The sequence below is a fragment of the Squalius cephalus genome, assembly GCF_949319135.1.
Source record: "Squalius cephalus genome assembly, chromosome: 4".
Taxonomy (NCBI): domain Eukaryota; kingdom Metazoa; phylum Chordata; class Actinopteri; order Cypriniformes; family Leuciscidae; genus Squalius; species Squalius cephalus.
The window spans coordinates 25,230,321-25,247,522 of NC_137125.1; the positions used below are offsets into that span (position 1 = coordinate 25,230,321).

The 17,202-nt window shown below is 40.3% G+C and overlaps 1 protein-coding gene and 2 long non-coding RNA genes across 4 annotated transcripts in view; 2 read left to right on the forward strand and 1 right to left on the reverse strand.

Moving 5' to 3' along the window:
- The window catches only part of LOC307157356 (uncharacterized protein), a 268,751-nt gene that overhangs the window by 172,865 nt on the left and 78,684 nt on the right, over positions 1–17,202 (reverse strand). The window lies entirely within an intron of this gene.
- On the forward strand, positions 3,464–5,066 carry LOC307157944. 2 transcript variants are annotated; one of them, XR_013821141.1, is made up of 4 exons: positions 3,464–3,790; positions 3,880–3,940; positions 4,702–4,820; positions 4,940–5,066. It is a non-coding gene; the product is annotated as an uncharacterized lncRNA (long non-coding RNA). The 2 variants fall into 2 exon arrangements; XR_013821140.1 differs by having other exon boundaries at positions 3,464–3,940.
- LOC307157917 lies at positions 5,381–5,934 on the forward strand. Its single transcript, XR_013821126.1, has 3 exons — positions 5,381–5,513; positions 5,669–5,762; positions 5,853–5,934. It is a non-coding gene; the product is annotated as an uncharacterized lncRNA (long non-coding RNA).

Genomic DNA, 17,202 nt, shown 5'->3' on the forward strand with positions numbered 1-17,202 from the left:
GGACCAAACGAAATTTTTCTGTAAAAGTCTAGTAGACCAACATACCATAAAAAATTCTTCATCCTCGGTGCCACGGTTCAGGTAGTTATTTAGGAAAAACTGCATTTTTTGGGGTTTGGGGGGGCCCAGCGCGGGGGGGGAGTGGCCCCCGGGGACCAAACGAAATTTTTCCGTACAAGTCTAGTAGGGCTACATGGCCACCAAATTTCATGTTCCCCGGTGTTTCGGTGTCCCTGGTATCGTTGACGAAAAATTCACGGGGGCCCCAGCGCGGGGGGGGAAGTGGCCCCCGGGGACCAAACGAAATTTTTCCGTAAAAGTCTAGTAGACCAACATACCATAAAAAATTCTTCATCCTCGGTGCCACGGTTCAGGTAGTTATTTAGGAAAAACTGCATTTTTTGGGGTTTGGGGGGGCCCAGCGCGGGGGGGGAGTGGCCCCCGGGGACCAAACGAAATTTTTCCGTAAAAGTCTAGTAGACCAACATACCATAAAAAATTCTTCATCCTCGGTGCCACGGTTCAGGTAGTTATTTAGGAAAAACTGCATTTTTTGGGGTTTGGGGGGGCCCAGCGCGGGGGGGGAGTGGCCCCCGGGGACCAAACGAAATTTTTCCGTACAAGTCTAGTGGGGCTACATGCCCACCAAATTTCATGTTCCCCGGTGTTTCGGTGTCCCTGGTTTCGTTGACGAAAAATTCAGTAAGGTGACAAAAAAAAAAAAAAAAAAAAAACTTTGACAATCCCTATATGACCGCTTTCGCTAGCTACGCTAGCGGCGGTCATAATAAATTGAATAGCATGCCAAGAATTTTGTCTGTGTCCTTTCTGTCATGTTGTCCTTGCATAGTCTCCGCCATGGTTTGCTGTTCTACATGGGAATGCTCCAATCAGTCAGAGAAAAGTGTGCGAATGCATGGCTTCCCCGCTGACACGGAGAGGAGAAAAAAATGTTTGGCTCAAGTAAGCAGGAACAATCTAAATATAAATAAAAATTACAACAACAACAAAAATTGTGAAGTAATTATACTTAAATGTATTTGCACTTTTCCACAAAGATGGGAAATTGAATGTTAGGTTTAGTATTTAATAGAAATAAGGAACTCATGGTGAGGGTGCGGTCTCATTGCAGGGAGTCATCAGTGTTACCTATAACTGTTAGAGCCCTGCACGGGCCAAAAACTCCAGCCCTAGCCCGGCCCTGGACCGTGGTGTTCAAGCCCTACCCGACCCCAGCCCGACAACGCCTGCAATTTTTTCAGCCCGAACCCGACCCGACCCGAGACCAACATCAATCACTTTTAAGCTCTCTCTGACGCGCGCGCTCTTTGACGCGCTCTCTCTCTCTCTTAACGCGCGCTGTCTCTGCTACACACGCAAACACACACACATCGCGCGCTCTCTGATGCGCGCTGTCTCTGCTACACACGCAAACACACACACATCGCGCGCTCTCTGATGCGCACTGTCTCTGCTACACACGCAAACACACACACGTCACACGCTACTAAGAGGTAAACTTTTATTATAGGCCTGAAACATCATGCCCAAAAATATTGGACAAACCGTCCATTACACAGAAGCATAAACATGAAGGGAGAATATAGTGCTACGGATCAAACCGCAAAAATAAGTAAATAAACGGCCCACCTTTCTTTGCTTTTCAGTAACTGAAGTGTCACCTGTTTATGCACGTGAGTGACGCGCGCGCGTTCGTACGTGTATGCGTGTTGCGTTTGTGTTACTTTCTTTTAGGTGATGTATAATATTTATAATATAATCAATATAACAATATTTCATACACACTTCGTGACGTGTGCTCTGCTGCACGTTAATTATATACACAATGAGGAGAGAAGCTAAAATAAGCCCGAGCCCGACCCGAGCCCGATCTGTAAAAAAAAAAAACGGCCCGAGCCCGGCCCGAATGGGCTTAGCCTGTCGGGCCCCGTCGGGCCCCGACGGGCTTGCAGGGCTCTAATAACTGTGCCTTTAACCACCATGCGATATGTGTACAGTATGTGGGTAAACAAACATGAGTTGTGTGTGGAAACTAAACTCAAATCACTCAAAATGGCACATTTTGAGTCAAACTAATTTGTTATGACCAAAAATTCCATGAGTAGGCTGAGACCAGATGCTATTCCCACCATCTTTGTGCATCGTCCTGTGGTCAAAAAGAGGAGGGCCCTGCACCACGATACACCCCTAGACCTGTCACTGCATGAAAAGTGGGATTTTCGACAGTTACCGGCGCTGTAGATTGTCGTGAAAGTTCAGGTTTACGACTGCAAACGGCAATTTACAGGCAACACTGCAAACTGTCGGAAATTGTCGGAAATTGACGTGGGACTTGCTTGCCCCATGACCCCCCTCCCTCTAATGCTTTAACATGTAAATGAGACTGCTGTGAGCTTTACAAATGCAAATGAGGGTAGCAGGGGGAGTTTTATCCCAGGTGACTAAAAGGTATTAACTTAATTCTAAAAAAAATACAATACAATACAATATTTATTTATAACGCACAATTAAAAACAGCCAAGGCTGACCAAAGTGCTGTACAGGGCAATAGATAAAATGCAGGGCAGAAACAGGACAATTAAAAAACAAAAAAAACAAAACAAAAGGCAATAGTTGTATCATAGTCAAGGGGTATTAAAAGCAAGAGAAAATAAATAAGTTTTCAAGGATGTTTTGAAGATGGAAATTGAGGGAGCTAGTCTGATATAGAGGGGTAGACTGTTCCAAAGTTTTGGGCCTGCAGTCGCAAAAGTGCAGTCGCCTCATTTTTTAAGTCTGGATCTGGGCACGATGAGAACACAGTGATCACTGGATCTCAAAGTACGAGATGGAGTGTACGGGCAGAGGAGATTGGTCAGATATTGGGGGCCGGTTTGTTAAGAGCTTTATACACAAATAGTAAATTTTTTAAATCAATCCTGAATGTGACAGGTAGCCAGTGGAGTTTGAATAAAATAGGGGTGATCGACTCATATTTGCGTGTCCCGGTGAGACCCCAGGTAACATTTTTCTAAAAGGTATTTACTTAATTCTAAGAAAATCTCTGGTATTAATAGATCAGGCTCAGTAAAGCCTAATTATAGACTTTAGCTTAAATTGATATATTTAATGAAAGTAGCTAGATTAGTTACTATGTGTCATTAGCAATAGCCAATGTTATGTAAAAAAGACACAAAACCATTTATTTCAACAAGTAATTTCAATCAGGCTTTGCCACAAAGGTAAAATGTGCATTCCATGCAAACAGCATCACAATCTCTTAGAGCCCAACCACTGTGCATAATACAACACAAACAGAAGATTGTATTTGACTCATGCTGCATACACACACGCAATGACAAGAATTATGCCTACTGTACATATAGAGTTACAACTACGATTAGAGTTGTTTGCATAAAATGTACCGTGAACATTCACATGTTTGCCCTGTGATAGGCCACAATTTATCTCTATAGGCTAAATACTATTTTCTCAATTCTGTGCATATATTTTTACTTAGATCAATTGACATGATGCTGATAATGACAATATTGTGTGTAAGTAACTTTTTTGTTACTTTTCTGGCCTAGTAGTAGTGTAAATATACCTCGTTTCTATTTTGCATTAAAAATGTGTGTGGCCCCTTTAAGAAATCCTTCTCTTCTCGCGCTACTATTCACTTGTGCTGGACGCGTGCGCGCGACCAGAGACGCCATTTTACACTGTTCAGGAGAGCTCCATGACGGTGCGTGCATCGAGCGGATTCTGTGTTATACGTTCTTCTTTCTTGGTAAATATTACTCCAATATCTTTAATATGCACAAATAAGTTGTGAAGCGAAGTTAAAAGAACATTTGATGTGTACATTTTTGTTTATAGATTTATTTGGAGCGCATGTGTGACGAGTGAACCTCGTGGTGATCGGACGGTAAAGGATTGGGTATGTACGTTTCATGGTTTATGGGGGAAATTTTCTGATGGCATGTTTATTTGATAAATCTGTTAATTAGTTGAATCTATATTCTGTGATTATACAGTATAACTTAATGGTTAAATGCATATTTCTGGTTCCGCATGGCATGATTAAACGTGGGTTGTGGCTTTGTTAAAGTGCTTTTATTTCTCTTGTAACTTAGGCCTAACGTTACCTCAGCCACTGCCGTATTCCAGTTTGTGTTATCATATTTAATTGTAACGTATTTTGGTTTGGAGAAATCAATTTAAATCTGACCAGTTGCAATGTATTACACTGCATTTCAGTGTGAATTGAGTTAAGTATTCTGTGGATTTGGGCATTGATCCACTGGTTAAGCTTTTTGTGACATTTGATTGTCATCTTCAAATTTACTGTAAACTGTTTCTACAATTTCTTTTTTGTTGTTGTTTTTTTGTTTAACTAGTGAAATCTATTTTTTTTTCTTGTGAAATCTCTTCGAACAAGGCAAACTTTTTTCTTAATCAGACTTTTATGTGTTTAATTGTGCTTCCATTGACCGCTGTCACTTATTTTAAACAGCAGTCAGAATAAAACCCCAATTTCAAAAAGCATAGTTTGCTTCCGGTGTGTATTTCTTGAATTTCACCCGGTTGCATTTTTTCTCCTTTATTTTTTAATATTACTGTGACTTATGTTGTTCTTATTAATTTTACTGTGACTTATGTTGTTCTTATTAATATCACTCTCAATTAATTGTTTTCCAGCTGCCTTTAAGACATATTACACGACAGTGCGCAGGAGCTTCAGGTACAAACAACCAGATCTTGCATTGCAGGCGGAAGCTGTGGTGAATTCAGCTCGGAGTCGAGCGATAAGAAAGACGGTACGATTTATTAGATTAGTTTTTGCTCAATGTGACTATTTTTCAGGTGCATTAATAGATGTGTGTTGTCCATACGCAATGTATTGCGCAGTATTGATTATCTTTATTGGTTTTTACAGCTGCTAGAAGCGAGACAGAGTGTGCTAGCTGAGGATGAAGTGGGCCTTCGGAAGTGTGCTACCATAGACCTGATGTCTGATGAGGAAGACGGCATCGTCGGCGGGATGTCTGGATGGATTGTGCGACCTCCGTCCTTTCGCAGCCAGGAGCTCACCGAGCTCTGTACCACGCTGCAGTCGAGATTAGAGGCGACTTGTAAATAATCCTGTAATTTACAGGAAGCAGTATGCCATCTTCTCAACTCTGAGACAAATTGTGGGCGCTACGAACTGGAGCAAGGTAAAAAAAAAAAAGAATCTTACATTCTTTTATTTTTTTTTACTTTCATAAAAGCTTACAAACATTTTAAAGGTAAGATTCAAAGAATATGCTTTCATTCTCTTGTATAAGAAAATAGATCCGTTATAGATACTGATCTTAATCATACATTTTGTTTCCACAGAGTAACATCACCTCATAATGATGGCTGATGGCTATTATTTGTTTAATGTAAATAATCCTGTAATTTACAGGAAGCAGTATGCCATCTTCACAACTCTGAGACAAATTGTGGGCGCTACGAACTGGATCAAGGTAAAAAAATAAAAAAAGAATCTTACATTCTTTTATTTTTTTACTTTCATATAAACTTACAAACATTTTAAAGGTAAGATTCAAAGAATATTCTTTCATTCTCTTGAAAATAGATCCGTTATAGTTTACGATCTTAATCATACATGTTTCCACAGAGTAACCTCGCCTCATAACGAGGGCGTAACCTCACATTTACTCAGAGCTATGTCTGCAAGTCCAGATTTTCATGACGCTGATCATGACGACATTGTAAGTAACTTTTACTGTTTTCTCCTTGTTTCATTTTACTGTGACTTGTGTTGTTTTTATTCATATCACTCTCATTTAATTGTTTTCCAGCTGCCTGTAAGACGTACTACGAGACAGTACGCAGGAGCTTCAGGTACAAACAACCAGATCTGGCATTGCAGGCCGAAGCTGTGAAGAGTTCAGCTTGGAGTCGGGCGAGAAGAAAGAGGGTAAGATTTTTAGTCAATGTGACTATTTTTCATGTGCATTAATAGATGTTTTGTGTCCATACACAGTGCATCACAGTACTGATTGTCTGTATTGTTTTTACAGCTGCTAGAAGCGAGACGGTGTGCTAGGTGAGGATGACGTGGGCATTTGGAAGTGCGCCACCATAGATCTGATGTCCGATGAAGTTCAACCACCAGCCAGGAGCTCACAGAGCTCTGTGCTACGCTGCAGTCGAGCTTAGAGGCGACTCCTAAATACAGGGCAACACACCACAGACGTTTTCAAAGTGGATCGAATTCAGAGAGAGCGCCGCTAGTCACCTACAGCTCCGAAGATGAAAACAGACACTGAGCTTCCAATATGTTGTGTGTGCAGATGATCTATGCTTTGTACATAGGTGTATTGTTTTGTGTTTGTGCTAATAAAGCTCTTTCTTTGAATAAACAGCATGTCCCTGGCAAATTTTCCTTTCCTTTATAAATTCATGTCCTTGATGGTAATAGTGTAGTAGTCGATAGGTTAACAATGACATGAATATACCACAGAATAGCATATTATGAATATAAAAAAATAATTTTTATATAATTTATATGAATATTATAATTTTTTGAATTTATAATGAGCGAGGGTGACCAATAGTAACAGATCTGCCAACCAATCACGAGTGATTTTTCTTGTTTAAACCACGTGGGTTCAACCAATAGTGAGTGAGGAAATTCAAGCCTTTCTCTGGCGGGAGCTGCTATTCATATGGTAATTAGAGCCATTCACACCTCCGGCGCGAGCGCTCTGCATACGTCATGGTTCGTTTCCGACAATATTCGGCACAGACGAACGCGACGTTCACAGGCTGTAAATTGTCGTTAACTGCCGAAAATTAGGGAGATTTTTTCATGCAGTGTGTAAAGCAGCTGATCACAGCTATAGTGTTACAGGTGACACATACATAATAAGTACAAACTTGCACTAATTGAAGTAATATTTCAAATTTTGAAGTAATGTGATATTATTTACAATATTTAAAATTATCATTGCCATGTATTCTGCCTCTATCAGTTTCAAAGGTTGAGGAAAAAAGGGATGAGGACAGTCAGAGAAGGGAAAGTGACAGTGAAGAAAGAGAGGACATGGCTAGTGAGGAGAGACAGGGACAGGTGACACTATTCAGTCAGCCAGCAGACAGTCACCTGGGTCTATTAAAAGAATTATAGACACAAGAAAAAATTCTTAAAAATGCAAAGGCAGCACTAAGAAAAATAAAGAATGAATATGCAGCTCTAAAAAAATACAAAGAAAATTAGGGACAAAAATGTAAAGAATTTTTTTTTCAAAAGACATGGCACTAGGAAGACGAACCACTAAAGGGATGAAATGGAGTAATGACAATTAAGAAGGCATTAAAAATTTGCTTTGCAGCTGGTCCAACTGGTTACAAGACCCTACAGGAATTGCAGATTCCCTTGCCAGTAATCAGAACCATGCAAATAAGGATGGAATGTGTTAAATTTAAGGTCTGGTGTGTTGACAGAGGTATTTGATTTTTTAAAACTGAAGTGTGCTGTCCTTGGATGAAATGGCAATGAGCTGGCACATGCTCACAGGCAAACTGTATGGTCATGTCACTTCGCCAGGTCACACAGGAGTAGCAACACATGTTTGTATGTTTATGTTGGCAGGAAACACAACTCGAGGAAACAAGTAGTGGCATATCATTACAGTGGCAATTCTACCAACGGAGCAGAGTACAAGCCAATAATTACGGAATACAGAGGGCAGCATCCATAGGGCTACATGTGCTTGATGTCACCACCGATATGGGAAGCCCTAACCAGGCCATGTGGAAATCCTTTGGGTTCGACCACACTAAAACATCTGTGCCACATCCATCCACATAAACAAACTACAGCTAGTTCAAAACGCAGCAGCTCGAGTTCTTACTAGAACCAGGAAGTATGACCATATTTGCCCAGTTCTGTCAAAACTGCACTGGCTCCCTATTAAACATCGCATCAATTTTAAAATATTGCTGATTACTTACAAAGCACTAAATGGTTTAGCTCCGCAGTACTTGAGCGAGCTCTTAACGCATTATAGTCCTTCACGTCTATTGCGATCTCAAAATTCCGGCCAGTTGATAATACCTAGAATATCAAAATCGACTGCTGGCAGTAGATCCTTCTCCTATTTAGCACCAAAACTTTGGAACAGTCTTCCTAACATTGTCCGGGAAGCAGACACACTCTGTCAGTTCAAAGCCAGATTAAAGACACATCTCTTTGACATAGCATTCACATAATACATTATAGACTTCTATAATTCAATGTTAGGCTGCATAGATTAGGTCAGCTGGAACCGGGAACACTTCCCATAAATCCTGATGTACTCATTACATCATGAGAAGAATGGCATCTACGCTAATTTTAGTGTCTTTTGTTTATCCCGAGGTTTTCCCGCAGCCTGCCGGATCCAGGCCGTATCCAGATCTGACGAAGGACCTTCGCCTGGACCGATGACAACGCAGTGCTGAAGTGCCAACTAGTCTCTCCCAATGGAGGATCCCTTTCCCACTCTACAGATAAAGCGTCGTCGGGAAAACTCAATTTGCGTATCTACCCCGAATTGATTAAATAAAATAAAATAAAATTCTTAATCAAAACGATAAGGAAACACCAGTAATTTGTTTAGGCTTGGTTTGTAGGGAATTACAAACGTGCACACATATATTTAAACGCACATAACTATAGAACCAATTCTTAATGCGCTGACATCAGCGTTTCTCACAGGTTCGCGTTTAAAGTCTGTGTAGAGAGAATGGTGTCGTCTTGGCGGCCCCTAATTTCATTAAAAAAATGATCGTTGCAACGGAAGCGAATCAATCAAAACTAACTTTAGCTAGAAAATAACTTTATTAAAGAACCGCTATAAAGCCAAAACAATCTTACCTTAAATTATACGTTTATCTCTGTAAAGCTGCTTTGAAACAATCTACATTGTTAAAAGCGCTATATAAATAAAGATGACTTGACTTGACTTGACATCCAACAACACCAGACAGACGTCTCTATTTCATGCCTGATGTTACATATCTGGTAAAAAAATCTAAAAAGTGCCCTTGTCCTGATAAAGTTCCCTTGGCCTTTGGAATTAAAATAGCCCCACATCATCACATAGCCTTCACCATACCTAGAGATTGGCATGGTTTTATTTCAGTTAGCCTAATAGCTGGTTTGATTTGCATTGAGAGATGATCTTATGGAAAGTACTCCATGCCAAACTCTAGGTATGGTGAAGGCTATGTGATGATGTGGGGCTATTTTAATTCCAAAGGCCAAGGGAACTTTATCAGGATGCATAGTATCCTGGATCCATGAAGTAACTGGCCTTTAAAAATAAAAATCTGCCTGCCTCTATGGGAATTTAACATAGGGGTGTCCAGACTTATGCACCCTGTATTTTAAGGAAGAACATTTATTTATTTACGATACATTATTCATTCACAAAGAAAATTGGTGTCCTTAAAGGTTGGATTTTTCCAATTTTTTTTTAATTAAGGCATTAAGTTCAATTTCCAAAAGATGATTTTTTATTCCTCTTTTTAGTCAACTTTAGCATGGGTGTCTAAACTTATGCATAGCACTGTATTTATTAGTAAGGCAACAAGTGCTGGACTGAAATATATGGTGCAGCAAGAAAACCGCACTCTCGCCTACCTGACTACAGCGTGGGTTCTGGAGCAAGTTGATCATTGGTTTGATCTTATGTCATCTCGCCATCCAATTACAACACTGAGCAGGGTCAAGATGGAGGAGTATGAAAAGGACATCATCTTCCTGCAGAATACCATCCATCTGTTCCATTGGATAAAGATTGGTCATGGAAGCCTGTTCAAACAGGGTTGATAATGGCAACAAAATTAATTTTGGCCATAAATTAAGAGATTCTGACACAAAGACACAGGTTTGTGTTAACTTCAAGGTTCACACAAGACTGCCTTGAAAATACATTCAGCTGTGTGAGGTCTAAAAATCCCATACTAACTCCAGAGGAATTATATCATGCACTGATAATTATATGTGTAGGGCAGTTCCTCTCCACCATCAGGTCAGGGAGCTACCAGAAAGATGACAGTAGCTTTTTGGCAGACTTCCTGGACACAGTGGAACAAAATGTCACTCCATCAGTCAGAGTGGAACAGCTGATGGTGGAGAACAGAACAGCACCTGACCTGACCTCACATTAACTGAGAAATGTATTCTCTTCCATCTTGCAGGCTACATTGTCCACAAATTAATCAGATTTGCCAGCATCTGTGGAAAATGCAAAACTGCAACACAGCACACTGATGACAATCCTGCTGGAGATAACAGCATCTTGGTTAACTTAAAAGAGTTTAAGGCAGCTGCACTTTGTCGTCCGTCCCAAGAAGCCTATGACTTAACTCAACAAATTGAGAAACTATTTAGGACCAAAACTGGTTCCTCCCTCACAGAGCTTCCCAACGCAGTGGATGTCTCAGTGGAAGCTCAGTCACTTTCCAGCAGGCTTCCATCATGCAGTGGAGTACAAGAACAAATCATCAAAAGATTTAGAAGGCTGTGGTTGAGGATTGAGGTGAAAAAACCCCCGAAATGACAGAAAAACCAACACTTAAACGTTGGACATCTTGGAAGCAAGAGCCAATCTAAAGACAGGAAAAGGACCAACAGTAGCCAAGCTTCAACATCCAGCAACCAGCAAAGAGCTTCAAAGGTGCTAAGATCAAGCACATTAGTTGTTGCCATGGAAACACTTGGACTAACATCACTAAAGCCAACATCACTAATCCTCCACCTACCAGAACCCAGCCAACATCACTGCTCCTCACCTACCAGCACCCAGCCAACATCACTACTCCTCCACCTACAAGCAACCAGCCAACATCAAGCACCAAGCCAACATCACTACTCCTCCACCAACACTCCTCCACCTATCAACATCACAACATCCAGCCAATATCACTAATCCTCCACCTACCAGCACGCAGCCAACATCACTACTCCTCCACCTACAAGCACCCACCCAACATCACTGCTCCTCCACCTACCAGCACCCAGCCAACATCACTGCTCCTCCACCTACCAGCACCCAGCCAACATCACAACTATTCCTCCACCTACAAGCACCCAGCCAACATCAAGCACCCAGCCAACATCACTGCTCCTCCACCTACCAGCACCCACCCATCACTTCTCCTCCACCTACCAGCACCCACCCAACATCACTGCTCCTCCACCTACCAGCACCCAGCCAACATCACTGCTCCTCCACCTACCAGCACCCAGCCAACATCACTACTCCTCCACCTACCAGCACTTAGTTTAGTATGATTCCTTTTATAAAACAGCAGTACAATACACATTTAGCACACAACTTTATTTGTTTTTGCGAACTCCATTCAAATTTATATGAAATAGGGTGCATTTTATTATTAAACAATTTTATTCTTTAATATGTGTAATAAGGAACAAGCTTCATATCCTCATTTTTACCACTTCCACTAACCGCTGTCACATACTGCCAAACATTATATTTCAGGCCAGCTGACAGTCTTGCCTGGGCCCGGGACAAGATAATCTTCGATGGGCCTCTCCATAGATCTCTCCTTTTCCCTTGCTCTTTCTCTCCTCTGCTCTTCCTCTCCTGTTCCTCTCCTCTCCTCTGCTCTTCTTCTCCTGTTCCTCTCCTCTGCACTTCCTCTTCTCTGCTCTTATTGTAAAGTGTTACCGATTTTTTTATACACCGATTCAGACGTCACATGAGCTCAGTGTTGGACAGATCAGTTGTTTTAACCATTCATTAAAGTGAATCGTTCAAAGGAGTCATTCGTTTGCGTATCGGACGTGTCATGAGTGGACGTGTAGCCTACGGCACACATTGGGCCCTATCTTGCACCCAGCGCAATTGACTTTGTACACCGTATCATGTATCATTCCTATTTTGCACCCGCGCACAGCGAACTTTTCCCTCCACAGACGCACGTCGGTAAACTAGGAAATACACTTGCGCTCCCTGGGGCGGTTCAGCGCAAAGAGGAGGCGTGTTCCAGCGCAAACGTTCCCTCATGCTAATTTGCAGGTTTAGAAAACAATTCCGCCACTGACCGAAAAAAACTAGTTTAAAGTCAGTGGTGTGTTGCGTATGTTATTCATATGCTATTTTAAGGGCGCATGCTTGGCCATAAACAATGTAGAGTGTGCACAACGCGCATACACTTTGATTCTCTCATCTACACAGAAGCAGCGGTTTTCATTTTTGCAAATCATACATTATTAGGATAGATAGATAGATAGACAGTTTATTATAAAAGCATACATCTAGCTTACACATATACCCAAATTATCATACGCCTGTTTAACCAAAGTTAATTTGGGTGTGTTTCTCCATCCCCAACGTCCCTGACGAGAACGTCGGTCTCCTCGGCTGTGAACCGCTCCTGGCGCGTGCCTGGCAATTCCGCCATTATAATAGGAATCCGCTATAGAACAAGCGCGCCTGCTCTTAAAGGGAATGTGAGATGACGCTCTGATTGGTTTATTTCACGTGACGCCCAAACCACACCTATGAATAATGAAGCTACTTCAGGCCAACCCATTTTAGATTTGCATCGGGCGCAAGAGTCATTTATCCCGCCGGTATAATAGCAACAGCGCCCAAGACCCGCCCACAAAGTTACTTGCGTTTTGCGTTTGATACTTGCATTTCAGATCGTTAAAATAGGGCCCATTGTGTGATTGTCTCAGCCGTTTAGGACATCACACAAGATTTGTGTCAACACAGAAAACATTTCATCACTGGATAGGTTTTTTGTTTACTAAAATTGTGGTTTATGTCAGCTGAATGGGCATAACACTTTTTAGAGAAGATAAGGCAGGCAACATTTTTTTTTAGCACAATTCACACCCCACGGTAATTGGTAAATCCAAATGCTCCATGTGAAACTGATGTCTTCCGACCTTTTACTAACAAAAGAAAACAACAAAAGTAAACGAAAGAAACAAAATAACTAACAAAAGAAAACGAAAAGCTTTTATGTAATTCAAATATTACATATATTTTCCACAAATAGGCCTATTTTTTATTTACTTTTTAATTATTCCAAATTTTAATGAGGAATAATTTAATGATTATTCCATAATCCCTACCCTGCAGGGACGTGCACAGACATTTTGAGGGGCAGGGGCTCAAGTGAAATAAAGGGCACTTCTCATAATTACGTATTTTTTTTTCTTTTTTTAAACAAAAAAGTATATATATGTACGCAACTCTAACTTCCTTTTTAAAAAATTAATTTAAAAAGTTAATTAATTTTATCTTCCTCAAACTCACGCAATTGTTTCATTTTCAAAAGATGTCTACAAAATAATCAGTTCACACAGAAACCATGGTCTCCTCAGTATTCACTAGGTTTAGGAAACCATTCCACAATGTGCATGTTTTGAAAACATTTTCTATGCTACTAGTTTCAAGTATATATTTATTAATTGTTTAAATACTTTTTGTTTCACAAGCAAAATAACTTTTTAGCTTCACACAACCAAGCATCAGAATACTGAATTGCCTTAATGTTTTAATCAAATACATTAATATTATTATTGCTATGCATGTACACACACAGACACATACACAATAACTGATGGTGACTGACATGGACTTAGTTTCACATTTGAGGAGCAGGGAGGACTATCATCAAATAAAACCTTCAAAATCCACATTTAGATGGAGTTTGTTTTAAACCTACTACACTCTTAAAAATATTCTGTGGCTTAGTAAATATTACAGAAATATTTAACTTTATTAACTTAATAAAATCTCTGAAAATCTTACTTGATTGTTTGAATTAAACTTACCAAAATAATTGAGTAAAAATTCAATAGGCTAAAAGCCAATGTCATGTATGTATTTGTGGTTGTATGGAATACTATTTTATAAAGGTTTAGAGGAAATAAAAAAAAGTTAAATTACTCATAAATAAAAAGTTAATTTATAAATATTGTTTTTTTTAGTGTTTAATGTTAACTTATTTCTACTCAGTTTTATTTATTAATGTACCAGATGCAGTTACTCAGATTTACTACATTTTTTAGAGTGTATCATCCATCTGTTTGCATCTGTAGATTTCTTCTAAATTCACCAATTTAGATTTCTAAATTTCAGGGGGAAAGACTCTTGATGTAAGTCTGGGGACTGGGGACGTTCTGTATGCAAATTAGGCATCAACTAGTTAAAATGCGCACATTTGCATCTAATTGACAGGGCAATGCAGGTAAATAGGATAAACAAAATAACTAAAGCATATCACCTGGTGGTGATATATGCTTATTTTATTACTAACTTATTTTATTACATGGCTTGGTTGAATTCCAATGCATGATTTGCGGTGTGTTATTTCTTGATAACAGACCGCTGTGCGGAGTATAACAGACCGTTGGCATGAAAAACGTTGCGTTGCTATGGACTCTAACCGTAGAGACGGGGCGTACTATTTGTTTTAATCGGGAGAGAGAGAGAGAGGGAGCGCTTCAGAACTCCTGCCTTTGATATTTAGATATACTATTCTTCAATAAATATATTTGTTTGACAGGGAAGCTGTGCGCAAAAAGGAATATATATTATTTTTCAAAAAAAACAAAAAAAAAACAAACAAAAAAAAAAACACCCCAGAAAAAAGGGCACTTTCTCTCCAGGAATAAAAAGGGCAGGTGCTCAAGCCCCCTTTGATGTCTATGTGTGCACGTGCCTGCTACCCTGGGCCCGGGACAACATACCTATTTGTCCCCCCCTATTGGCGGTAGGCTTGGCACGATAGTCGGTGTGTGGCGAGGGGGGCGTGGTTTCGCGAAGTCTGTAGCGGGAGAGAAAGGAGGGGGCCGAGCGGTGAGTAAGTAGGTCAAGTGCAGATGATGAACACCTGTGTCTGATTGCAGTAATTGGCGTGGAGAGACCGCATTTAACCGAGGAGAGCGAGAGAGAGGAGAGAGAGCTTTGGACTGGGACCTCACGAGGACGCGGATGTGGACTGAGAGAATTGAATGCTGAGTTTATTGTTGTTTGAGAAGCTGTGTGTTTTTAAACCACGGCGAAGGTGCTTTGTGCGCACCCTTTTGTTTATTTTGAAACTGATGAATAAAGTGAGTGTCCCAGTCAGCCGATCCCTGTCTTCTTCCTTCCTATACCATCATAACAACGAACCTTATTACAGTGGTGCCGAAACCCGGGAGGGAAGAAGATCATCGCCGCCATGCGAAACCACGCCCCCCTCGCCACACAGTGTTACCGGTGTTACACGATGTTCAGTCGCAACATCGGTTTCGTCACTTGCCCACCGCAGCACCGCAAAAATTTTTTTTTAAAGCAATTACACTGTATCCGTATTTTCTGTCACCAGTTGACTAGCGTTGTATGATCATGCTCAACCATTCAAGCGCGACAAAACAAGAGACCGCGCTGTAAAGTCCTGCATATTACACACACACACACGGGAAAGACGCGCATCAGTATCGAGTTCTCTTTTCGGCCTTGAACAAAACATAACACACACAAATAATGCCAAAATGTCCGTTTTGTTGTTGCGTTTTTCATGAATAATAACGAATAACGAACCCACCATTCAAAACACTGTGGTTGAATCCGAAATCGCGCCCTATACCCTCAAATAGGGCGTTATTGTTCTCAACATGATCTCAAGCAGTGAAAAATAGAGGACACTGACAACGCGCTGAAATACAGGACCGAGCAGAATATATTATATGAAACAAAGTCTCAACTTTCAAATTTGGTCAGTCAAACAAAAATAAAACAGGCCTACCGTTTTTTGGCTCTTTAATGTGTCGTGACAGATTGCCTCAGTTAAAGCCAAGTTCAAATCCACTGAAGTTAATAAATAATTCTTCTGTTCTTCTGACTGCTTTGTCGCACAAAAATGGTGGAATTTGATTGGTCAGATCGCATGTCAATCAAACTCAATACGAATGATGAATTGACACCATGTAAAAAAAAAAAAATACATCACTCTAACACCCCCCACCCCCACGGTGAAACCGGTAATACCGGTGTTGTCACGAGTCGATTAACCGGTGGGAGAATATTATCACCGTCACATCTCTTGGCGGGCGTGGTTATATTTAACTAATATGTAGCTAACTTAGCTAAAATACATGTTTAGACTCCTTTTCTCTAATTCCAAAACGATGGAACAGATTTTACAATTAATAGGGTGTTTGTTACTCTCTTTATCCAGTAGCCAATCCTAGCCTAATCTGTTATCTGATAACATCCCTTAAATCTACAAATTTAATGAGTAATGATCTACTAGGTGGCTTTAGGCCACATTTACACATAGCCGGATTTTTTTAGAGAAACGAATATATTTCCTCCCCTCCCATTTCAATAATAGGCGGCTGCATATATGAAAAAAAAAAACACCTAACCCTAAAAAAATTATACCAAAAGGTTTCTCAGCTGTTTTTTGTAGTATTAGGTGCCCTTAATAACATACTAAAAGTTTACCAAAGTTTGACCACTAGAAAGGTGTAATTTTCAAGATGGCATCCAAGATGGGCAGCAAGCCCTTAAAATGTCCTAACTCCTTCATTATTTGACCTAGTCAAGTAATCTTGAGGCCTAACTCCTTGTTTTCTGGGTATATGAATCCATTGGACTTGTCTAAATTGCCCTGACATGATTACATACTTATGGAATACATGATTTTGTAAGATTACTGTAAGGTTTTATCTTTGTTTGGGGTGAACCAGAGATGTAAACGATTTAGCCTATGTCATGTAACTCCTACTCAGTACGTGTTTTTTGACTCATACCCTTTTTTTTGCTAAAACACAGACTTGACATTCAATGTAAAAGTTATTGCACCCAAAAGTAACTTAAATTGGAGTTGTATAACTTATTGCAACTAAAAGTAACTTAAAATGGAGTTGTATAACAACTCTGAAACCCCAAACAGAGGCCTATGTGTGAACCCTCTAAAATGGTCACTCATTTAAATTTGAATAAGGTTATACATATGTAATGCATCTTTTTTCAAATGCATCCTCTATAGATGTTTTTGAGTATAAAGGTGGCATTATACTAAACCTCAGGTTTAGCAAAATTCAGGTAAACCTTCAGACTTGAACCACAGTTTCTTCAGCCACTACTTCCTCGTCCCAAAGAAGGATGGGGTCTGAGCCCCATTTTG